This window comes from Loxodonta africana, chromosome X (assembly GCF_030014295.1).
Source record: "Loxodonta africana isolate mLoxAfr1 chromosome X, mLoxAfr1.hap2, whole genome shotgun sequence".
In the NCBI taxonomy this organism is placed as follows: domain Eukaryota; kingdom Metazoa; phylum Chordata; class Mammalia; order Proboscidea; family Elephantidae; genus Loxodonta; species Loxodonta africana.
In genome coordinates, this window is record NC_087369.1 from 96283387 (window position 1) to 96310001 (window position 26615).

The following is a 26615-nucleotide window of genomic DNA, read 5'->3' on the forward strand; positions in this document are numbered from 1 at the left end:
CATCTAGAAAGAAACTCAACAAAGATATAGAAGACCTAAAGAGCACAATCACCCAACCTAACCTCATAGATATATATAGAACACTCCATCTAACAGCTGCAGAGTACACATTCTTTTCCAATGCATATGGAACGTTCTCCAGAATAGACCACATCTTAGGCCACAGAGCAACCCTCAACAAAATCCAAAACACTGAGATAATACAATGTATCTTCTCTGACTACAATGCCATCAAAGTAGAAATTAACAACAGAAAGAGTAAGGGAAAAAAAATCAATTACATGGAAACTGAATAACACCCTGCTTAAAAACCGCTGGGTGATAAAAGAAATCAGAGATAGAATTAAAAAATTCCTAGAATCAAAAGAGAATGAAAACATATCATACCAAAACTTTTGGGACACAGCAAAGGCATGGCTCAGAGGTCAATTTGTAGCAATAGATGCAGATACCAAAAAAGAAGAAAGGGACAAAATCAAAACATTAGCTACACAACTTGAACAAATAGAAAGAGAACATCAAAAGAAGCCCACAGCCACCAGAAGAAAGGAAAAAATAAAGAACAGAAGAAATAAATGAAATAGAGAACAGCAAAACAACAGAAAGAATCAACAAAACCAAAAGTTGGTTCTTTGAAGGAATGAACAAAATTGACAAACCACTGGCCAAATCGACAAAAGAAAAACGGGAGAGGACACAAATAGCCCAAACAAGAAATGAAACGAGGCACATTACAACAGACCCAACTGAAATAACAAGAATCATAACAGAGTATTATGAAAAACTATACTCCAACAAATTTGAAACCCTAGAGGAAATAGACAAATTTCTAGAAACACACTGCCTACCCAAACTAACACAAAATGATGTTGAAAATCAGAACAGACCCATAACAAGAAAAGAGATTGAAAAGGTAATTAAAAAAAAAAAACTCTGGCCCAGAATGCTCTACTGGAGAATTCTACCAAACATTCAGAGAAGAGCTTACACCAGTACTACCCAAACTATTTCAAAACATAGGAAAAGAAGCAATACTTCTGAATTCATTCTTTGAATCCAGCATAACCAGGCAGCCACCACAAAAAAAAAAAGAAAATAACAGACCAATGTCTCTCATGAATATAGATGTAAAAATTCTCGACAAAATTCTAGCCAATAAAGTTCAGCATCATATCAAAAAAATAATACACCACGACCAAGTAGAGTTCATACCAGGTATGCAAGGAAGGTTCAACATCAGAAAAATCAATCAACTTAATCCACCACGTAAATAAAAAGAAAAAAAAGAATCACACGATCATCTTGTTTGACACAGAAAAGGCATTCAACATAGTCCAACATCCATTCCTGATAAAAGCTTTCAATAAAATAGGTATAGAAGGAAAATTTCTCAATATAATAAAGGGGATATATGCAAAACAAATGGCCAACATTGTTCTTACTGGAGAAAGGCTGAAAACATTCTCCTAGAGAACAGGGACAAGACAAGGATGCCCTTTATCACCACTCCTATTTAACATTGTGTTTCAAGTCTAGCTAGAGCAATAAGGCAAGAATCAGAAATAAAGGACAACCAAATTGGTAATGATGAAGTTAACTTCCTATTTGCAGATGATATGATACTATACGTAGAAAACCCAAAAGACTCCACAAGAAAACTACTGGAACTAATAGAAAGATTCAGCAGAGTAGCAGGATACAAGGTAAACTTGCAAGAATCAGTTGGATTCCTTAACACCAGTAAAGAGAATGATGAAAAGGAAAATAGGAAAATAATACCATTTATAATAACCCCTAAAAAAATAAAATACTTGGGAATAAATCCAACCAGGTACGTAAAAGACCAATACAAAGAAAACTATGGAGCACTACTGCAAGAAACCAAAAGAGATGTACATAAGTGGAAAAACATACCATGCTCATGGATAGGTAGACTCAACATTGAGAAAACGACAATTCTACCCAATGTGATTTACAAATACAATGCAATTCCCATCCAAATACCAACAGTATTCTTTAAAGAGATGGAACTTGTCATTAACCTTATATGCAAAGGGAACAGGCCCCAGATAAGTAAAGCACTATTGATAAAGAAGAATAGAGTAGGAGGACTTGCACTACCTGACCTCAGGACCTACCACAAAAAAAAAAAAAAAAACCATAGGGTACTCAAAACAGCCTGGTACTGGTACAATGAAAGATACATTGATGAATGGAACACAATTAGGAACCCAGATGTAAATTCATCCACCTATGGTCACCTGATCTTTGACAAGGGCCCAAAGTCCATCAAATGGGGAAAAGACAGTCTTTTCAAAAAATGGTGATGGCAAAACTGGATGTCCATCTGCAAAAAAAAAAAAATGAAACAGAACCCGTACCTCACACCATATACAAAAACTAACTCAAAATGGATCAAGGACCTAAACATAAAGCCAAAAACCATGAAGTTCATAGAAGAAAAAATAGGATCAACGCTAGAGGCCCTAATACACAGCATTTACAAGATACAAACCGCAACCAACAATTCACAAGCTCCAGAGGATAAGCTAGATAACTGGGATCTTCTAAATATTAAACAGTTTTCCTCCTCCAAAGACTTCACCAAAAGACTAAAAAGAACCTACAAACTGGGGGAAAATTTTTGGCTATTACAAATCAAACAAAGGTCTAATCTCTAAAATCTACAAGAAAATCCAACACCTCTATAACAAAAAGACAAATAATCCAATTAAAAAATGGGCAAAGGAAATTAACAGACATTTCACCAAAGAAGACATTCGGAACAGAGCTGGAGAAAAATGTAGAACAAAATTCTAACTCAAAAAGAAAGACCAGATTGCAGGCCTGAGAAAGACTGGAGAAACCCTAAGAGTATGCCCCCCAGACACCCTTTCAACTCAGTACTGAGGTCACTCCTGAGGTTCACACTTCAGCCAAAGATTGAACAGGCCCATGGAACAAAACAAGACTAAAGGGGAGCACCAGTCCTGGGGCAGGGACTGGAAGGCAGGAGGGAACAGGAAAGCTGGTAATGTGGAACCCAGGTTTGAGGAGGGAAAATGTTGACATGTCATGGGGTTGTTTACCAATATCATACAACAATGTGTGTACTAACTGATGAGAAACTAGTTTGTTCTGTAAACCTTCCTCTAAAGTACAAAAAAAATCATCATAATAAAGCTTGTCCTAGGGAAAATAAGAAAAATTTCTATAAACACTTTTGAGCTTTGCTCTGGAATGCAATAAAGTTACTTGCAACAGTTTGATTCTTTTGGATTTTGCTTTTCATGTGTTTTAGTAATAATCAGATTAGTTTTAATATCCTTACTATTTAAGCTAAGGGTCATTTTTTTCCCCACCGCTGAAGCAAAACACTTCTCAGTATTCTTTCTCATGTCCCATGAATTAAGAGGTTGTTTTTTACACTATGGCTTGTTAGAACAATATTTCTAATTCTGTGTGAGCTCTAAGGGCATTTCTCTCTAAAACTTATGAATGATGTCCCCCTTCCCCATCCTTGGGTAGTTTCCTCACATGTATGTTCTGAGTAGTGCTCAGTTGAAAGTTCAAGAGGGACTCTGAAGATATTCTGGAGTTCTCTCTGGATAGTTCTCTGCTCTCTGGTCTTTTGTCCTGCAAATTCTGGTTGCACTGGTATCCCTGGACTCTCAGCAACATATCCCCAAATCAGGGAGACTGTCAGGTTCTATCTTACTTTCTACTACTCCCACTCTACTGCTACAAATTCCCTCACTTTTTCATGTTTTATTTTTCTTTTTATATACATTCCCATTTGATTTGTTTATCTCTGGATCTCTTTATACCCGTGACTGTCTGTAGAGTCCTTGTAATGTCTCTCTTTACTTTATGGCATCAGTGTAATGTTGCCTTCATAGAATGACTGGGAACTTTTGCATAGATTTGGAATCATTTCTTCTTTAAATGTTTGGTATAATTCATCACTGATGCCATCTTGAACTAGATTTTTCATACCTGAAAGATATTTATCTTAGTTTTCTATTGATGTCATAAAAAAATTACCACAAACCCATTGCCATCCAGTCAATTCCAACGCACAGTGTTTCCAAGTGCTTTCAAGGCTGTAATCTTTATGTGAGCAGATTGTCACATTTGTCTCTCACAGAACAGCTAGTGGGTTCAAACCGCTGACCTTTTGGTTAGCAGATGAGCACTTAACCACTGTGGCACCAGGGCTCCTACCACAAACTCAGTGGCTTAAAGCAACATAAATTTCTGGAGGTTAAATGCACAAAATAGGTTCCACTGGGTTTAAAATCAAGGTGTCAGTAGCACTGCATTCCTTTTGGAAGCTCCCAGGGAGAATACATTTCTTTGCCTTTTCAACTTCTGGTAGTTACTTGTACTCCCTGCTTTGTAGACCCCTTATTCCATATTCAAAGCCAGAAGCAGAGTATCTTGTCTTTGCTCCTCTGCTTGCATTATCATATCACCTTTTGTCTGCCTTCTGACTTCTCCTGCATCTCTCTTATAAGGACCACCCTGATAATCCAGGATAATTTCCCCAACTCAAGATCTTTAATCACATCTTCAAAGTTTCTTTTGCCATATAAGGTAACATTGACAGTTTCTGGGGATTAGGACACGGGTATATTTTGGAACAATTATTCAGCCTACTAACGTCCCTCTCTTATCTTCCACCTCCACTTCATGCTCATACTTTCTTCTTTGATTTAGCTCAGTACATTCCTCTGATACCTGAAAAACATATCTAAACCATACTTCAGATGCCAAATAAAGCCTCATTTCTTTCATGAAACTACCCAGGACCAGTATAGTCCACACCGTTCTCTCCCTCTTTACAGTTTTTGCAGTAAGCATGACCTATATCAGCCATTTGGATTTTGTGACAGCTCCTATATAGTTGTCTTAAATTGTGTGTCTCATCTCTGAAATTCACTAAGAATTTTTTAGGAGTAAAAGATAATACCTTATTTATCCACATAATTTGTGCCCGGTGTATATGAAAACCAAACTCTTTGCCATTGAGTCAATTCCTACTCATAGTGACCCTATAAGACAGCGTAGAACTGCCCCATAGAGTTTCCAAGGAGCGCCTGGTGGATTCGAACTGCCAACCTTTTTGTTAACAGCCATAGCTCTTAACCACTATGCCACCAGGGTTTCTGCCTGGTGTATAAAAATTTTTTTTTTTTTAGTATGTATCTATTAATATTTAAGGTTGCTTCATTACTTGAACAAGTGAATGAATGAGTCAATGAATGAATGTAAAAGCTATGCTTTACACATTTTTTAATTTCTTTTTCAACAAATATTTAATGTGTTCCTACAATGTGGCAAACACTGATAAGGCACAATAGATAGAGATGGATAAAACCCATGCTTTCAAGGAATTCACAGGTATATAGAAGAAACAAAGAAGTGTTTACAATATAATAAGTGTGATCCAAAGTAAGTGCAAGGTAGACAAATAGTATAGTCAACTCTGAGAGAGTAGAGGGTTAGAAACAGTAAGTCATGGAAGGCATTTCAATTAAATTAACATAGTTTCAGACGTCTGAAAGCATCTTTGTAGGAAGACAAAAAATATTAAGGATCTTAGCCTTTTAAGTGCAGTTTGTGGAATATTTGTTTCTCATCTTCTTTACATACAAGGAGCCCTACTGGTGCAGTGGCTAAAGCGCTCTGTTTCCGACCAAAAGGGCAGCAGTTCAAAACCACCAGTGGCTCCGCAGGAGAAATATTTGGCAGTCGGCTTTCATAATGATTTTACAGCCTTGGAAACCCTATAGAGCAGTTTTACTTTGTCTTATAGCATCTCTATGAGTTGGAATCAACAGCAGTAGGTCTGGTTCGGTTTTTGTGGTTTCTTTACATACGTAAAAACAAAGAGGATGAGCCATTTCTCCCTTCTCTCTCTGTGGAGAGATATTCAGAATTTTGTGAATTATCATTTTGTTCTTCATTATCAGAATCAAAGCATTTTAGCCCAGAGCATAATCTTGAGAAGAGAGGAAGGAAGCAAGGGAAGGAGGGAAAGAAAGAGGAATGAGGAAGGTGAAAGGGAGAGAGAGAGTCTTCACAACAACGGAGAGCGCATTGTTTGCCTGCTGTTAGGAGATTTCAATGAAGTCATAAACCCATTAATGATTTAATAAGACTTAATCAAATCTTTAGTTGAGTCATTTTCATATTACATTCAAAATGATTTAGGACCATGTTTTGGGTAAAGTGGAGGAAAAAACTATATATTTTAGAAAATAAATCACTTATGGCACTTATTGGTTATTCACTGCTGACTAAAATACATTTTATAATTAATTAAAGTACTTTTAAAAACTTAATTATTTTCTCTCCCTAAGGCTTACAATGTGTTTCTGTTTGAAAACTAAGCTTACTATTAAATGTTGAATTATTGGGAAATTTTCATTTGGCCTGCAGCAACAAATATATTTATTTGCATTCATTAATTGGGGAAAGAATTAATCATGTTTTTGACATCTTATGAGGAAAACTCTAACTATTAATCTAATGGTTCTAAATCATCCTTATATTTTTCACTTGTTATTGTTAGGTTTCATCGAGTCAGTTCCCACTCATAGTGACCCTATGGACAACAGAACAAAACACTGTCTGTTGCTGCACCATCCCCACAATCATTGTTGGGCTTGAGCTCATTGCTGCAGCCACTGTGTCAATCCATCTTTTTGAGAGCCTTCTTCTTTTTCATTGACCCTCTACTTCACCAAGCATGATATCCTTTTCCCAGTGTTAGTCCCTCCTGATTACATGTTCAAAGTATGTGAAATGAGGTCTTGCCATCCTGGCTTCTAAGGAGCATTCTGGCTGCACTTCTTCCAAGACAGATTTATTCCTTCTTCTGGCAGTCCAGGGTATATTCAATATTCTTTGCCAATACCATAATTCAAAGGCATTATTTCTTCTTCAGTCTTCCTTATTCATTGTCCAACTTTCACACGCATTTGAGGTGAAAAAACACCATGTCAAAGTGACATATTTACTTTTTAACACTTTAAAGAGGTTTTTGCAGATTTGCCCAATGCAATACATCATTTGATTTCTTGACTGCTGCTTCCATGGGCATTGATTGTGGATCCAAATAAAATGAAATCCTTGACAACCTCAACATTTTCTGCTTCTCATGATGTTGCTTATTGGTTCAGTTGTGAGGATTTTTGTTTTATTTATGTTGAGGTGCAATGCATGCTGAAGGCAGTAATCTTTGGTCTTCATCAGTAAGTGCTTCAAGTCCTCTTCACTTTCAGCAAGCGAGGTTGTATCATCTGCATATCACAGGTTATTGATGAGTCTTCCTCCAATCCTGGTGCTGCATTCTTCTTCATATAGTCCAGCTTCTCAGATTATTTGCTCAGCGTACAGGTTGAATAAGTATAGTGAAAAGATACAACTCTGATGGACACCCCTCCTGACTTTAAACCACACAGTATACCCTTGTTCTGTTTGAAGGACTGCCTCTTGGTCTATGTGCAGGTTCCTTAAGAGAACAATTAAGTGTTCTGGAATTCCGATTCTTCACAATGTTATCCATAATTTGTTATGATCCACACAGTCGAATGCCTTTGCATAGTCAATAAAACACAGGTAAATATCTTTCTGGTTTTCTACTGCTTTCAGCCAAGATTCGTCTCACATCACTCGTTCCATGCTATCTTCTGAATCTGGCTTGAATTTCTGGCAGTTCTGTCAAAGTACTGGCTGTAAAATGGGCTCAAACGTAACATTTGTGAGGATGGCGCAAGACCAGGCAGTGTTTTGTTCTGTTGTACATAGGGTCATTATGAATCGGGACCAACTTGAAGGGACCTAACAACAACTCTACATATATTTTTTTCAGATATTTTAAAGAGAATATAATGGCTACATGTTGATTTGGTCTTTGACCATATACTTTGTATTAATGGCCACATGCTTAATTTGATGAAAAACAGAACAGCTACATTTTACAACATGAAAGCTGTAATTTTGGGGCTCTTTTTTTTTTTTTAATCTGATCCCTGCTTGTAAATAGGCCAATGCATTTTTTAGCCCAAACTTTTCTCATAGTATGTTATCAGGTATAGCTAGTAACAGACAGTTCCTGCTACCAAATATTCTTACTCTAAATCTCCTTGCCCAATGCTACAAGGTTATTAGGTACATATTCTGCTTTCCAGGTTATCACAGGCAACAGTTTTAACAGATGTTTTGCCATTGCATGTATGAGTCCTATTTTTTCCAGATTCCTATAACAGTTTCCTTTCTGCTTACTGCTTAATCCAAAAACTATTATTACATATTTTAGGCTTTTTGTAATAATAGAATCCTACTTCTAGTATCACTTTCTGTATTATTCTGTTATTGCTGGAATGATATTGCATAACAAATAATCCCAAAATCTCAGTCGTTTTCAAGAACAGAGGAGAGCGAAAGCTCTGCTTCAGGCTGTGGACCAGGTTCAAGTCTGCTCAACCATGTTTCTAATTCTGGAACCAGCAGCTGGGCAGGGCATGCTCTTCTCATGGTAGGAGCACATAAATGTTTGCCAAATCACACAAACTCATCTGCTTTTTCACTAATATTCCATTGGCCAAAGAAAATCTTGTGACAAACCACCAAATCGATACAGTGAGAATGAGTACTCTATCTACTCTACTAAGGAACTGCACTGCAAAGCCATACCACAAAGGCTGTGAATGTATAATATTAGTAAAAGTGAAGAAATCATCGAGAATCATAATCCAATCTACCACTTGACATAGAAAGGTTAAAATAAAAAGGTTTCTAGGGGAATTGGACATGAGAAGGTGGTAAAAGAGAGAAAGGCTTTGGCAATAACTGTGTGTTTAGATGGCAGTAGTGCCATTTTTTGTTTTAGTGCCATTAAATAAAATAAGGAACACAAGGTCAGAAATAGGTTGTGGAGAATATTGGTACAAAAAATGCTTTAAAACAGAAGGATTAAAGAAATGGAGGTGAAGGGAGAGAGGACAAAATTAATATCAATTGAGTGGCTATTATGGGAAAGGCATGATGATAATCATTGATTGTATTCTATCTCTAATTAGTAAAACAATCATATAAAATCAATAATACTATTCCCACTTTACAAACGATGATACCGAGGTACAGAAAATTTAAGTAACTTTTTTTTTGCTCAAAGTCACATAGACTCAAAGTGGTAAAACTAGTGTCCAAACGTGGAAGGAAAAAATTTACAATATTAATCAGGGAGCCCTTCAGAAAAATATGTTCTAACAGTAACCACATTCATGAGTGTTTCTATGTGCCGACACTTTGCTTAGTTCTTTAAATAAATTCTCACTTAATCCTCAATATTAAGAGGTAAGTGTTGCTGTTGTTAAGTGTTCCCTAGTTGGTTGTAACTCATAGCTACCCTATGTACAACAGAACGAAAACGCTGCCTGGTCCTGCACCCCCCTCACAATTATTGCTATGTTTGAGCCCATTGTTGCAGCCACTGTGTCAATCCATCTGGTTGAGGGCCCTCCTCCTTTTCGTTGACCCTCTACTTACCAAGCATGATGTCCTCCGAGGACTGGTTCCTCCTGATAACATGTCCAAAGTAGTGAGACGAAGTCTTTCCATCCTCACTTCTAAGGAGCATTCGGGCTGTACTTTTCCCAAGACAGATTTGTTTGTTCTTCTGGCAGCCCATGGTATATTCAGTATTCTTTGCCAACACCATAATTCAAAGGGCGTCAATTCTTCTTCGGTCTTCCTCATTCATTGTTAGGCTTTTGCATGCATACGAGGTGATTGAAAATGCCATGGCTTGGGTCAGGCACGCCTTTAGTCCTCAAAGTGACATATTTGCTCTTTAACACTTTAAAGAGGTCTTTTGCAGCAGATTTGCCCAATGCAATACACCATTTGATTTCTTGACTGCTGTTTCCATGTGCGTTGATTGTGGATACAATAAAATGAAATCCTTGACAACTTCAATAAGGCTATTATTGTTGTTGTTAGGCTCTGTTGAATCGGTTCTCATAGTGACCCTGTGTACAACAGAACAAAACACTGCCTGATCCTGTGCCATCCTCATAATCATTGTTATGCTTGAGACCATTGTTGCAGCCACTGTGTAAATCCATGTAGTTGAGGGTATTCTTCTTTCTCGCTGACCCTCTACTTTACCAAGCATGATGTCCTTCTACAGGGACTGATCCCTCCTGATAACATGTCCACAGTAGTGAGATGAAGTTTCACCATCCTCACTTTTAAGGAACATTCTGGTTGTACTTCTTCCAATACAGGTTTGTTCTTCTTTTGGTAGTTGAACAAATCTCAATGAAAGTAGGTAGTGTTATTATTCTTGTTTAATAGATGACAAAATGAAACCCCTGTTAATTTAGGCAAATCACTAAAGATCAAAAAATAATACATATCAGAGCAGGTTTTTGTTTCTTTTTAATTTGTTTGTCTTCTTGTTGAACAAATACATTCGGACAAGTGCACATAACTGTACAGCCCAATGAATTTTCACAAACTGAACACACCCATGTAACCAGCACTCATTTCAAGAAACAGAACATCTCCAACAAGCCAGAGCCCTTTCATGCCTCCTCCCAGTTACTCTCCCCTAAATATAATCACATTATTTACCATAGGATAGCTTTGCCTGTTCTTGAACTTTGTAAAAATGGAACCATTAATTTGTGTGTAGCTCAACATAATGTCTGAGACATTCATCCATGTTGTGTATAACAGAAGTTCCTTTTTTGCATGTAACAGTCCACAGTATGAATATACTTTAGTATACTTATCCACTCTACTGTTGACAGACATTTGCATTGTTTTTTTAGTTTGTTATTATGAATCATGCAGCTAAGTATTGACGGGAGCTGGAGTAAAATGATGTTAAATATAGGCATTTCTCTTCAAGACCAGCAAAGGTCCACTAGGATTTTCTCCTTTAGGCAGTCACTCGTTCAAGTCCAGTCTCTGCCACTCACCAGCTTTGTTAGGAGAGCAGCAGGATGTGTCTCCCACAACAGCCTGGTTCTGTGGGTGATCAAATGAAATAGCTTTGAAGCCTCAGAGAAATTTTAGGTACTATTATTGCTATGCCTGGCCTATAGAAATTTAGATTATGAACCAAGCTCTTATGTTCTAGGTCAGTGATTCTAAATCTTGACTGGATATTGGACTCATCCAGGAAGCTTTAGAAAATACTGTTGTCCAGCCTGCACCTTGGGACAACTGAACCAGAGTCACTCGGGGAGGGGGCTGGGTATTTGCAGTTTTTATTGTCTTCTGGTTTTTGTTTTTCTTTCATCAGTACTCCCATCTATTTTCAACCCACCTGGTTTTCTTTCTTTCTTCCTTCCTTCCTTTCTTTTTGCTGTATAAATTTCTCATAATTGATATGATCCCAGATCCCCAAGCCAATAGTCACTCTAATTTTTTCCCTTGTTTTAACTATTTTTTTAAGCTTTTTTACTCCCCATATCCCCTTCCCACACATCCTCTATTGTCCTTTTGCTCTAACAAAGTATTTGCCTATTCTATATATTTCATATAAGTGGGAACATAAAATTTTTGTGCTTTTGTGACTGACTTAATTCACTTGGCATAATGTTTTCAAGGCTACAGAATATATCAAGGCTTCTTGTCTCTTTATTGCTGAATAGTATTCCATTTTATCACATTTTGTTTATCTATTTGCCTGTTGATAGACACTTGGGCTGTTTCTGTCTTTTGACTATTATGAATAATGCTGCAATGAACAATCGTGTACATGTTTTTGTTTGCGTTCCTGATTTTACTTCATTTTGTTTTATAACTAGGAGTAGTATTGCTGGGTTACATGGTAATTTTATGTTTAAGTTTTTGAGGAACCACCAAACTGTTTTCCACAGTGACTGTTCAATTTTACAGCAATGGATGAGAGTTCCAATTTCTCCTCATCCTTGCTAACACTTGGCAATTTTCTGTTTTGCTTTTGTTTGTTTTTCTCGATAGTAGCCATCCTAGTAGGCATGAAGTGGTATCTCATTATGGTTTTGATTTCCATTTAATGACTAGAGGTATTGAACATCTTTTCATGTGCTTATTAGTCATTTCTACATCTTCTTTGGAGAAATCTCTGTTCAAGTCCTTTGCTCATTTTTTGATTGGGTTGTTTATATTTTAGGTGTTGAGTTGTAGGAGTCATTTAAATATTCTGAATTTGAAGCCTTATCTGAGATACGGTTTTCAAATATTTTCTCTAATTCCATAGGTTTCTTTGCACTTTCTTTTTTTTTTTTAGTTTTTATTGTGCTTTAAGTGAAAGTTCACAGATCAAGTCAGTCTCTCATACAAAAACTTATATACACCCCTCTATACACTCCTAACTACTCTCCCCCTAATGAGAAGGCACACCCTCTCCCTCCACTATCTATTATCGTGTCCATTCGTCCAACCTCTGATCCCCCCGCTCTCACAGCTCCCTTCCAGACGGGAGATGCCAACATAGTCTTACGTGTCCACTTGATCCAGAAAGCCCACTCCTCACCAGCATCATCTTCTATCCCATAGTCCAGCCCAATTCTATCTGAAAAGTTGGCTTTGGGAATGCTGCCTGTCCTGGGCCAACAGAAGATCTGGGGACCATGACAACCGGAGTCTTTCTAGTCTCAGTCAGACCACTAAGTCCGGTCTTTTTACGACAATTTGGGGTCTGCAACCCACTGTTCTCCTGCTCCCTCAGGGGTTCTCTGTTGTGTTCCCTGTCAGGGCAGTCATCAGTTGTAGCTCGGCACCATCTAGTTCTTCTGGTCTCAGGCTGATGTCATCACTGGTTTATGTGGTCCTTTCTGTCTCTTGGGCTTACGATTACTTTGTATCTTTGGTGTTCTTCATTCTCCTTTGCTCCAGGTGGGTTGAGACCCATTGATGCATCTTAGATGGCCGCTTGCTTGTGTTTAAGACTCCAGAAGCCCCTCTCCAAAGTAGGATGCAGAATGTTTTCTTAAAAGATTTTATTTTGCCAATTGACTTGAATGTTCCCTGAAACCATGGTCCCCAAACCCCCACCCTAGCTACATTGGCCTTCGAAACTTTCAGTTTATTGAGAAACTTCTTTGCTTTTAGTTCAGACCGGTTGTGCTGACCTCTCCTGTATTGTGTTCTGTCTTTCCCTTCACCTAAAATAATTCTTATCTACTATGTAATTAGTGAAAACCCCCTCCCTCCCTCCCTCTCCCTCCCCTCTCGTAACCATCAAAGAATATTTTCACCATTTAAACAATTTCTCCAGTTATTATAATAGTGGTCTTATACAATATTTGTCCTTTTGCAACTGACTAATTTCACTCAGCATAATGCCTTCAAGATTCCTCCATGTTATGAAATGTTTCACAGATTCCTCACTGTTCTTTATCGATGCGTAGTATTCCATTGTGTGAATATACCATAATTTATTTATCCATTCATCCATTGATGGGCACCTTGGTTGCTTTCATCTTTTTGCTATTGTGCTGCAATGAACATGGGTGTGCATGCATCTGCTCGTGTAAAGGCTCATATTTCTCTAGGATATATTCCAAAGAGTGGGATTGCTGGTTCATATGGTAATTGTACCTCTAGTTTTTAAGGAAGCCCCAAATCGATTTCCAAAGTGGTTGTGCCATTTTGCTTTCCCACCCGCAGTATATAGGTGTTCCAGTCTCTCCACAACCTCTCCAACATTTATTATTTTGTGTTTTTTGGATTAATGCCAGCCTTGTTGGAGTGAGATGGAATCTCATTGTAGTTTTGATTTGCATTTCTCTAATGGCTAATGATCATGAGCATTTCCTCATGGATCTGTTAGCCACCTGAATGTCTTCTTTAGTGAAGTGCCTGTCATATCTTTGCCCATTTTTTAATTGGGTTATTTGTCCTTTTGTAGTTGAGTTTTTGCAGTTCATGTAGGTTTTAGAGATCAGACGCTGATCAGAAATGTCATAGCTAAAAACTTTTTCCCAGCCTGTAGGTAGTCTTTTTAATCTTTTGGTGAAGTCTTTGGATAAGCATAGGTGTTTGACTTTTAGGAGCTCCCAGTTATCTAGTTTTTCTTCTGCATTGTTAGTAACGTTTTGTATACTGTTTATGCCATGTATTAGGGCTCCTAACATTGTCCCTATTTTTTTCCATGATCTTTATTGTTTTAGATTTTATATTTAGGTCTTTGATGCATTTTGAGTTAGTTTTTGTGCATGGTGTGAGGTATGAGTCTTGTTTCATTTTTTTGCAGATGGATATCCAGTTATGCCAGCACCATTTGTTAAACAGAATGCCTTTACATCATTTAACTGCCTTGGGCCATTGTCAAATATCAGCTGCTCATATGTGGATGAATTTATGTCTAGATTCTCGATTCTGTTCCATTGGTCTATGTACCTGTTGTTGTACCAGTAAGAGGTTGTTTTGACTACTGTGGCAGTATAATAGATTCTAAAATCAGATAGAGTGAGGCCTCCCACGTTGTTCTTCTTTTTCTGTAATGCTTTACTTATCCACGCCTCTTCCCTGCCATATGAAGTTGGTGATTTGTTTCTCCATCTTATTAAAAAAAAAAGTCGTTGGAGTTTGGATCGAAATTGCATTGTATCCATAGATGGGTTTTGGTAGAATAGACATTTTTACAATGTTGTGTTCGGACCCATGAGCAAGGTACGTTTTTCCACTTATGTAGGTCTCTTGTTTTCCTGCAGTAGTGTCTTGTAGTTTTCTTTGTATAGGTCTTTTACATCTCTGGTAAGATTTATTCCTAAGTATTTTATCTTCTTGGGGGCTACTGTAAATTGTATTGATTTGGTTATTTCCTTCTTGATGTTCATTTTTTCGGGGTAGAGGAATCCAACTGATTTTTGTATGTTTGTCTTGTATCCTAATACTCTGCTGAACTCTTCTATTAGTTTCAGAAGTTTTCTTGAGGATTCCTTAGGGCTTTCTGTGTATAAGATCATGTCATCTGCAAATAGAGATATTTTTACTTCTTTCTTGCCAATCTGGATGTCCTTTATTTCTTTATCTAGTGTAATTGCTCTGGCCAGGACCTCCAGCACAATGTTGAATAAGAGTGGTGATAAAGGGCTTCCTTGTCTGATTCCCGATCTCAGGGAGAATACTTTCAAACTCTCTCCATTTAGGATGATGTTGGCTATTGGCTTTATATAAATGTCCTTTATTATGTTGAGGAATTTTCCTTCCATTCCTATTTTGCTGAGAGTTTTTATCATGAATGGGTGTTGAACTTCATCAAATGCCTTTCCTGCATCAATTGATAAGATCATGTGGTTCTTGTCTTTTATTTATGTGATGGATTACATTAATTGTTTTTCTAATATTGAACCATTCCTGCATACCTAATATGAAACTCACTTGGTCATGGTGAATTTTTTTTGATATGTTGTTTAATTCTATTGGCTAGAATTTTGTTGAGGGTTTTTGCATCTAAGTTCATGAGGGATATAGGTTTGTAATATTCTTTTTTTGTGGTGTCTTAACCTAGTTTTGGTATCAGGGATATGCTGGCTTCATAGAATGAGTTTGGAAATATTCCATCCTTTTCTATGCTCTGAAATACTTTTAGTAGTAGAGGTGTTAACTCTTCTCTGAAAGTTTGGTAGAACTCTGCAGTGAAGCCATCCAGGCCAGGGCATTTCTTTTTCTTGGGAGTTTTTTGATTATGTTTTCAATCTCTTCTTGGTTATGGGTCTATTTAGTTGTTCTACCTCTGTTTATGTTAGTTTAGATAGGCAGTGTATTTCTAGGAATTCATCCATTTCGTCTAGGTTTTGCAATTTGTTAGAGTACAATTTTTTGTAGTAATCTGATATGATTCTTTTAATTTCTGTTGGGTCTGTTGTAATATCGCCCATCTCATTTCTTATTTGGGTTATTTGCTTCCTCTCGTGTTTTTCTTTGTCAGTTTGGCCAATGCTTTATCAATTTTCTAAATTTTTTTCAGAGAACCAGCTTTTGGTCTTAACTCTTTGAATTGTTTTTCTAGTCTCTATTTCTGCTCTAATTTTTATTATTTTCTTTCTTCTGGTACCTGAGGCTTTTCTTTGTTGGTCTCTATTTGTTCAAGTCGTAGGGATAACTTCTTGATTTTGGCCTTTCTTCTTTTTTGTATGTGAGCATTTATTGATATAAATTGACCTCTGAGCACTGCTTTCACTGTGACCCAAAGGTTCTGATAGGAAGTGTTTTCATTGTCAGTGGATTCTATGAATTTCTTTATTCCATCTTTAATGTCTTCTATAACCCATTCTTTTTAGAGCAGGTTATTGTTCAGTTTCCATTTGTTTGGGTTCCTATCCCTCCATTTCCTGTTATTGATTTCTACCTTTATGGTCTTATGGACAGAGAAGGTGCTTTGTAATATTTCGATGTTCTGGACTCTGCTAAGGCTTGCTTTATGACCTAATATGTGGTCTATTCTAGAGAATGTTCCATGTGCACTAGAAAAGAAAGTATACTTGGCTGCTGTTGGGTGGAGTGTTTTGTATATATCTATAAGGTCAAGTTGGTCGATTGTGCCATTTAGATCTTCCATGTCTTTATTGAACTTTTTCTTGATGTCCTGTCCTTCACAGAAAGTGGTGTGTTGAAGTCTCCTACTATTATTGTGGAGCTGTCTATCTCACTTTTCAGTGCTGATAGAGTTTGTTTTGTGTATCTTGCAGCCCTGTCACTGGGTGCACAAATATTTAATATGGTTATACCCTCCTGGTATATTGTCCCTTTAATCATTATATAGTGTCCTTCCTTTTCCTTTGTAGTGGATTTAACTTTAAAGTCTATGTTGTCAGAAATTACTATTGCCACTCCTGCTCTTTTTTGATTGTTGTTTGCTTGATATATTTTTTTTCCATCCTTTGAGTTTTAGTTTGTGTCTCTAAGTCTAAGGTGTGTCTCTTGTAGGCAGCATATAGGTGGATCATGTTTTTTCGTCCATTCTGCTACCCTCTCTTTATTGGTGCATTTAGTGCATTTACATTCAGCTAATTAAGATAGGTATGAGTTTAGTGCTGTCATTTTGATGACTTTTTTTGTATGCTTTTGCCAGTTTTTTCCACTTAATTTTCTGTGCTGAGTGTTTTATTTCTATATGTTGTCTTTTTCCTCTTATTCGTTGTTTTGATTTTGTTTCTGCTGAGTCTCTTTTATTTTTCTTGTTTTTTATTTTGATCTGTAGCATAGTTAGTCTCCTTTCTGGTTACCACAATATTTACCCCTGTTTTTCTATGTTTAAACCTAATTTTTGTTTCTTTGTATCACCTTGTCTTCTTCTCCATATAAAACACCTATGACTACATTTCTCAGTCCCTTTTTATTGTTTTAGTGTTGTCTTATGTTACTTAATAATATCACTTGTTCCTTGTTTTGAGCATTTTTTTTTTACTTTGATTTATGTTTGTGATTTTCCTGTCTGGGTTGACATCCGATTGCTCTGTCCTGTGTTCTGTTCTGGGATTGACAACTGATATCATTGATCTTCTAACCAAAGAACTGCCTTTAGTATTTCCTGTAGTTTTGGTTTGGTTTTTACAAATTCCCTAAACTTCTGTTTATCTGGAAATGTCCTAATTTCACCTTCATATTTGAGAGACAGTTTTGCTGGATATATGATTATTGGCTGGCAATTTTTTTCCTTCAATACTTTATATAAGTCATCCCATTGCCTTCTTGCCTGCATGGTTTCACCGAATAGTCCCAGCTTATTCTTATTGACTCTCCTTTGTAGATGACTTTTCATTTATCCCTAGCCGATCTTGGTTTTGGCAAATTTGATTATAATATGTCTTGTTGATTTTCTTTTAAAATCTACCTTATGTGGAGTTCAACGAAACTCTTGAATAAATATTTTCTTATCTTTCACGATATCAGGGAAGTTTTCTGCCAACAAATCTTCAACAATTCTCTCTGTATTTTCTGTTATCTCTCCCTGTTCTGGTACTCCAGTCATTCATAGGTTATTTCTCTTGATACAGTCCCACATGATTCTTAAGTTTTCTTCTTTTTTTTTAAATTCTTTTATCTGATTTTTCATCAAATGTATTAGTGCCAAGCTACTTATCATCAAGCTCACCAATTCTGCCTTCCACTTGCTCAATTCTGCTCCTCTGACTTTCTATTGAGTTGTGTAATTCTGTAATTTTAATGTTAATCTCCTGAATTTCTGATTGCTGTCTCTCTATGGATTCCTGCAGCTTATTACATTTTTCATTATTTTCTTGAATAACCTTTTTAATTTCTTCAACTCCTTTATCTGTGTGTTCCTTGTCTTGTTTTGCGTATTGCCTGATCTTATTCCTGATGTCTTGAAGAGTTCTGTCTATTAATGTTTTGAATTCTGCATCCTGTAGTTCCAGAAAGCCATCTTCATCCAGAAGATCCCTTGATTCTTTGTTTTGAGAGTTTGTTGAGGTGATCATGATCTGTTTCTTTATGTGACTTGATATTGACTGTTGTCTCCAAACCATCTAAAAGTTATTGTATTAGTTTATTTAATGTTTACTTACTGTATCCTATCTTCTTGCTTTGTTTTGTTCTGATATGCCCAAATAGGTTGCTTAAGTGAGCAAGCTTGATTATTTTCACCTTTGAAACTCTGACATCCTGTCATCAGATGGCTAGAGCTGTTATCAGGCATATCAGTCTAGGAGTCCATTCACTTTTCTTGTATGATTCAGCTCAGGTATCCAGGTAGCTAATCATCAAATGTGTGGTACAGGCTCTGTCCTACAGTTTTAGAGGGGCAGGGGTGATTGATGTAGGTACCCATATGTGGTTGCAGCAGGGGGTCATGCTCTGAACAAGACAGGGGGCTGAGAACCTCCCCCAAGTGTCTGTGAGGAAAGTGGTCCCTAGATCGCACAGGTGGGTGGGTTCTGTATACCGATTATGGGCACACAAAGTTTTTGGTTGTAAGAACTGGGAGGTACAAGTTATCCTTGGACCCCTGTCACTGGTGGTTGTGTGACCTGAGTGGAGCCACCAGTCCTTAGGCCCTTGATGTTGGTAGGTGAGGACCCTGTTTAATAGGTAAAGTGGTGTCAAATACCAAACACCTTCCTCTCCACGGCACACCTGAAACAGTTGCAGTCTGCCAACAAGCGCCTATTCTCCTGAAATAGGCCCACACAGGTCCATGCAGAGGGAAAGGTATTCAAAGTCCACAGACCATTTATGCTTGAGCAAGAGCTGCTTCTCTCCTGAACTCCCCTGGTTAGTGGAGCTGGAAAATTATCTTTTCCCCTAATTGTGAATTTATTCCTACTCCAAGGCCGGGAGGATGGCTCAGGGTGCTCAACAGGGCCTATCTCAGGCCCAGGGAGATCAACAGCCACTGAAGCCAGCTTGGGTGCGGGGAGCACAGTAAAATACATGAAAGCACTTAGCTTTTGCCGAGAGCGCCGTTCTTCTCTGGTTCCAGAGGTGTGAGTATGCTGTGCAGATGCTTGCTTCTCCTTGAAGAAACTGCAGCCAAACACTACTACCAGTCCACTGCAGCTGCTCCCCAGAATGGTGCCTGATGGATCCCTTCAATTCAGGTCTGGTAGCTCCTCTCTGCTTCTGAACCATCTCTCACTCCTCCTGCTGCTCAGTTCCTTTTCTAACTTTGCCTTTGATGTTCAGGGCTCCTAGCTTGTCATAAATGAAATCATTTCACTTGTTTTTTTGCATCTTTGCTGTCAGAGGGATCACCAGAAGCCTCTGGCTATTCCTCCATCTTGGCTCCGCCACTCTTTGCACTTCCTTAATAATGACTCTTGATGCATGAAAGGTTTTACTTTTGATGAAGTTGAATTTATCTATATTTTCTTTTGTTGCTTATACTTTTAGTGTTGTATCTAAGAATCCACTGCCAAAAACAAAGTCCCAAACTATAACCCCTGTGTTAAGTTCTAAGAGTTTTATGAATTTGGTCATTTATTTAGATTTTTGGTCCACTTTAGGTTAATTTTCAAATATGGTGTGAGGTATGGGTCCAACTTTATTCATTTGCATATGGAGATCCAGTTATCCAAGCATCATTTGTTGAAGAGACTATTCTTTCTCCATTGAATGGACTTGACACTGTTGCAGAAACTCCAGTGAGCATATATGTATGATTTCATGTCTAGATTATGAATCTATTCCATTGGTCTATGTTTATCATTATGTTATATCATACTGTTTTGATTATTGTAGCTTTTTGGTACATTTTATTTCTTGTGGTAAAATGAAGATAGTTCCCGACTTATATTCTAGTTGTGATGAACCACACTTATGAGTGTCTTTTTTTTTACATCTTATCATTAGTAATATATACTACATACAATGCTGTAGCACCTAATTTGCTGATGCTATCATCATTCTCAGATGTTCACTTGAAGATGTTTATATGTAGTGTTTCCAACCTCCAAAGACAAATAAAGATCAGACTTACAAAGAAACTGAGAATAAAAGGAAATAATAAAAAAAAAAATTAAGATGTATATGACTTATGTCAGAAATGATTTATGATGGAGTCATCAGAATGGAACCCAGTCATAAGTGGGGGACTACCAGTATCTATAAAAAAACATTTGCCGTTTTACTCATTTGTATGTGTACGATTCAGTGACATTAATTATATTTGCCAAGTTGTACAACCATAACTGCTGTTACCAAAATTTTTCATCATCCTTAACAGAAATTAAATATCCCTTAAGCAATAACTTCCCCTTTCTCTCCCACCCCCACCCCCGGTAATCACTAACCAACTTTGATCTTTATGCTTTTGCCTATTCTAGATGCTTCATAAAAGTAGTATCATACAATGTTTGTCCTTTTGTGAGTGACTCATTTCATTCCGTGTAGTGTTTTCAAGGTTCATCCATGTCAGAACAGGTACCAGAACTTCATTTCTTTTTATGACTAATATTTCATTGTATGTATGTATCACATTTTATTTATTCATTTGTCTATGGATGGACATTCGGGTTGTTTTCATCTTTTGAATATTGTGAATAATGCTGCAGTGAACATGAGTGTTCGAGCCTCTGCTTTCAATTCCTTGGAGTATATATATATATATATATATAGTCTTAGTCTTTTTTTTTTTTTTTTAGTCATCTAGAGCTGCCATAACAGAAATACTACAAGTGAATGGCTTTAACGAAGAGAAATTTATTTCCTCACAGTAAAGTAAGCTAAAAGTCCAAACCCAAGGTGTCGGCTCCAGGGGAAGGCTTTCTGTCTCTGTCGGCTCTGGAACAAGGTCCTTGCCTTCAATCTTCCCATGGTTAAGGAGCATCTCAGGCACAGGGACCCCAGATCCAAAGGACGTGCTCTGCTCCTGGTGCTGCTTTCTTGGTGGTATGAGGTCCCCAACTTTCTGCTTGCTTCCCTTTCCATTTATCTCTTGAGAGATAAAAGGTGTTGCAGGCCACACCCCAGGGAAACTACATTGGATCAGGGAAGTGACCTGAGGTAGGGTGGTGTTACAATCCCACCCTAATCCTTCTCAACATAAAATTACAATCGCAAAATTGAGAACAACCACACAATACTTGGAATCATGGCCTAACCTAGTTAATGCACACATTTTTGGGGTGACATAGTTCAATCCATGATAATATAGGAAAGAAATTGTTGGAATAAATGATAATTCTTTTCTTAGTTTTTTGAGGAACCACCAAACTTTTCCACAATGGCTTCACCATTTTACAATCACACCAGAAATAGATGAAGGTTCAAATTTCTCTACATTCTTGTCAACACTTGTTGTTTTCCATTTTCTGATAATGACCATCCAAGTAGGGATGAAGTGGTATCCCATTGTTTTATTGTTCTGCATTTACCTAGTTTTGGAAACCCTGGTGGCATAGTGGTTAAGTGCTACAGCTGCTAACCTAAAGGTCGGCAGTTCAAATCTGCCAGGTGCTCCTTGGAAACTCTTTGAGGCAGTTCTACTCTGTCCTATAGGGTTGCTATGAGTCGGAATTGACTCGACGGCAATGGGTGTAGTGACCAATAATGTTAACCATATTATCAATTACTTATAAGCCATTTTTATATATTCTTTGGAGAAATGGCTATTCAAGTCCTTATATATATATTCTGCTTATTAAACCTTTATCAGATATAGGGTTTCCAAATATTTTCTTCCATTCTGTAGGTTACTTCTTCATTTTTTTTTTGTAGAGTCCTTTGATACACATAAGTATTTAATAATGATAAAGTTCAATTTATCTATTTTGCATTTTGTTGCTCATGTTTTGGTGTTATATCTAAGAATCTTTGGTCAAAAATTAGGTCCCAAAACATTACCCCTATGTTTTCTTCTAAGAGTTTTATGGCTTTAATTCTTACATTAGTCTATTGTGTTCAGGAAGCCTGGATGGTGCATAGTCCCCAGGGTTCAGGATCGCCAGAGATGAGTCTAGAGGCAAAGTTGTTGATGATGGAGCAGTTAATCAAGCAGGGCTCTTACAAGACAAGACAGCCAAAGGGTTACCTAACTGGCTGGCCAGGAGGTTGTACATCCAAAGTAAGGTCTCAACTGGGTGGTCCCTGGGGCTATATTTCATGCCTCAGTGGAGCCCAGGTGCTAGTTTCAACTATTTTTCTTTGAGCTAATCTTGTAAAGGTAAGCCTTATTTTAATCCTGTATGAAAGTTACATCTGCTGTGCTTCTGGAAAATCTCCTTGCTGTTACCATGGGGATCTGTTCTTAAATTACCTCTCTGGAAAGCCTCTTTGCCTGTCACCAGAGCAACCTGTTCTTTTCTGAGCAGCTTGCAGTTTCAATGTTCTACTTTTCTTGTGCATCCCAGGAACACATGGTGAAATGGCCCTGTGAAGCACTTAATGGCCACGGAGCTATGCCTTGTTAGCAGCCTTTTTGTGTCCTTAAGGATTTTAATCCATTTTTAATTAATTTTTTGTATATGGTGTGAGATATAGGTCCAGCTTCATTCTTTTGCATGTGTAGATACAGTTATCCCAGCACCATTTATTAAAGGGGCTATTCTTTCCTTATTGAATGGACCTTGCATCCTTTCCAAAAATTAATTGGCCAAGATTTATTTCTGGACCCTCAAGTCTATTCTATTGGTCTCTATGTCTATCGTTATACCAATACCAGACTGTTTGATTACTGTAGATTTACAATACTTTTTGAAATTGGGGAGTGAATCCTCATATTTTATTCTTTTTCAAGATTATTTTGGCTATTCATTCCCCTTGCAATTCCATATAAATTTGAGAATTAGTGTTTCCATTTCTCCAAAGAAGGCTGTTTAAATTTTGATAAGTATTGCATGGAACCTTCTGGTAATATGGACATCTTAACAATATTAACTTTTCCAACTCATGAATGTGAAATGTCCTTCCATTTATCTAGGTCTTCTTTAATTTCTTCAGCAATGTTCTCTAGTTTTCAGTGTGTAAGTATTTCACCTCCCTGGCTAAATTTATTCCTTGGTATTTTATTCTTTTGGATATTATTCTAAATGGAATCGCTCTCTTAATTTCAATTTCAGATTGCCCATTGTTAATGTGTAGAAATCTAACTGATTTTGCATGTTGATCTTGTATCCTGCCCCTTTGCTGAATTCATCGATTAGCTCTAATAGCTTTCTTGTGGATTCTTTGGAGTTTTCTATATATATGGTCATGTCATCTGTGAAGAGGGAGCATTTTACTTCTTCCTTCCCTATTTGGATATTGTTTATTTCTTTTTCTTGCCTAATTGCTCTATCTAGGAGCCCTGGTGGCACGGTGGTTAAGACCTAGGCTGCTAACCAAAAGGTCAGCAGTTCAAATTCAGCCTCCAATCCTTGGAAACTCTACGGAGTAGTTCTACTCTGTTCTACAGGGACACTATGAATCGTAATCAACTCGATGGGAATGGGAGAGGACTTCCATTACCATATTAAAAATCAGTAGTGACAGAAAGCATCCTCGTCTTTTTACTGATTTTAAGCAGAAAGTTCTCAGTGTTTCTCCATTGAGTGTGATTTTATCTGTGGGTTTTTCATAATTGTCCTTTATTATATTGAGAAATTTTCCTTCTATTCTTAGTTTGTTGAGTATTTTTATCATGAAAGGGTATTGGTTTTTGTCAAATGTCTTTTTCTGCATCAGTCGCAATGGTCATATGGCTCCTTTTTTTTGTCCTATTAATGTGTATTGAATTGATTAATTTTCTAATATTCAACCACTCTTGCATTCCTGAGATAAATCTCACTTGATAGTGTTGTACAATCTTTTAATATGCTGTTGGTTTTGAATTGATAGCATTTTGTTGAAGAATTTTGCATCTATATTCATAAGAGATATTGGTCTGCAGTTTTATTTTCTTGTGCGTTTTTGTTTGGCTTTGGTATCAGGGTAATGCTTGCTTCACAAAATATGTTAGGGAGTGTTTCCTCTCCTTTTATTTTTTGGAAGAACTTAAGAAGGATTTTTGTAATTTATTCCATAAATATTTAATAAAATTCCTGAGTGAAGCCATCTGACCCTGAACCTTAGTTTGGAGGCTTTTCATTACTAATTCAATTTCTTCCCTTATAAGAGTGTGTTGGGATTTTCTATTTTTTCAGGAGTCAATTTAGATAGTTTGTGTGTTTCTAGGAATTTGTTTCGTGCAAGTTATCTAATTCGTTGTCTTTAACGGTTAATTTTGTGTATCAACTTGGCTTGATTATGATCCTCAGTGATTTGGATGGTTACTTGACTGGTTGCTGTTCCATAATGCAATGCAATGCAAATGCAATTACCTTTATGATGTAATTTGATGTGATCAACCAATCAGTTGAAAGGGAAGATTCCTTGGGGGTGTGGTCTGCCTCCAGAATATAAATGGTTATTCTCCAGATCTTCTGGTCATTCCCTTGACCCTGCACTTTTCTCATCACCTGACCTGTGGATCTTGGATGTAAGCCTGCAGATAAAAATTAACTTTTTTTTTATCATTATAGAATACCTTTTTTTGTCTCTTATAGCAGATTTTGACTTAAAGTCTATTTCCCCTGATATTGATATAGCCATTCCAACTCTGTTTTGGTTACTATTTGCATGGAATGTGTTTCTCCATCTTTTCACTTTCAAGCTGTTTTTGTCTTTGGGCCTTAGATGTTGCCCTGTAGACATCATATAGATGGATCGTGATTTTATCCATTCTGACCCTCCATGCCTTTTGATAGAAGAGTTTAATCTATTTGCATTTAAAAAATTAACAATAAGGAAAGGCTTTCTTCTACCATTTTACTGTTTTTGTATGCCTTATACCTTCTTTATCTCTTATTTCCTTCCATACTGTCATCATATGTGTTTAGTGATTTCTTGTAGTGAAGTGTTTTAATTCCCTTCTCCTTTTTTATCATATTTTAAATATTTACTTTCTGTTTACGCTGAGGATTACATTTAGCATCTTAAATTTATAGCAACCTACTTAAGTTGATAACATCTTAACTTTATTAACTTCCAAAGTGATATTCCTATACCATTTTTCCACCCCCTTTATGCAGTTCTTATTATACATCACACCTGTGCACATCATATGACCAATAGTGTAAATTTGTATTTTGTATATTTGCCTTTTTGAAACATATGGGTTTGTAACTATGAAAGTTACAAACTAAAAACACCATAAAACATGGCCTTACATTTGTCTATGACATTGTCTTTATTGGAGATTTTTCTTCTCTAAATACATCTTTGAGTTATTGCCTACTGTCCTTTCAATACTATCTGAAGAACTCTCATTAAGAACTCCCTCTATCATCTTTTATAAGGAAGGTCTATTTGTCAAAAATTCCCTCTGCTCTTGTTTATTTGGGAAATGGTTAATTTTACCCTCATTCTTGGAAGACAATTTTGCTGGATATAGAATTTTTGTTTGATGATTCCTTCCTTTCACCACTTTCAATATGTCATCCCACTTCCTTCTAACCTTCAAGGTTTCTAAGAAGAAATAAGCACCTAATCTTATTAAGGATTCTTTTATGTCATGATTTGCTTCTCTCTTGCGGTTTTTAAGACTCTCACTTTATCTTTGGCTTTTGAGAGTGTGATTAGAATGTGTCTCTGTGTGGATCTATTTGAGTTTATCCTACTTGTTCACTGAGCTTCTTTGATTTGTAGATACATGTCCTTCATTAAATTGGAATGTTTTCTGCCATTATTTCTTCAAATTTTCTTTTGTACATTTATTACTCTCTTATCTTTCTGGGATTCCCATCATGCATATGTTAGTTCACTTGATAGCATCCCACATTTCCATTAGGCTTTGTTCAGCTTTCTTTATCCTTTTTTTCTCTTTGCTTCTCAGCCTCAATAATTTCAATTGCCTTACCTTCTAGTTCACTGAATCTTTTTTCTGCCTGTTCAAATCTGCTGTTGAGTCCTTCCATCAGTTTTTCATTTCAGTTATTGTATTTTTCAACTTTAGTATTTCAGTTTGGTTCTTTCTTATACTGTCTATCTCTTTATTGACATTCACATTTCCTTCATGAAGTGTTTTCCTAATTTCCTTTAACACTTTGTCTGTGTTTCCCTTTAGTTTTTCAAGCATGACTAATATGGTTGTTTTATTGTCTTCTGATCTGCCCATTATCCAAACA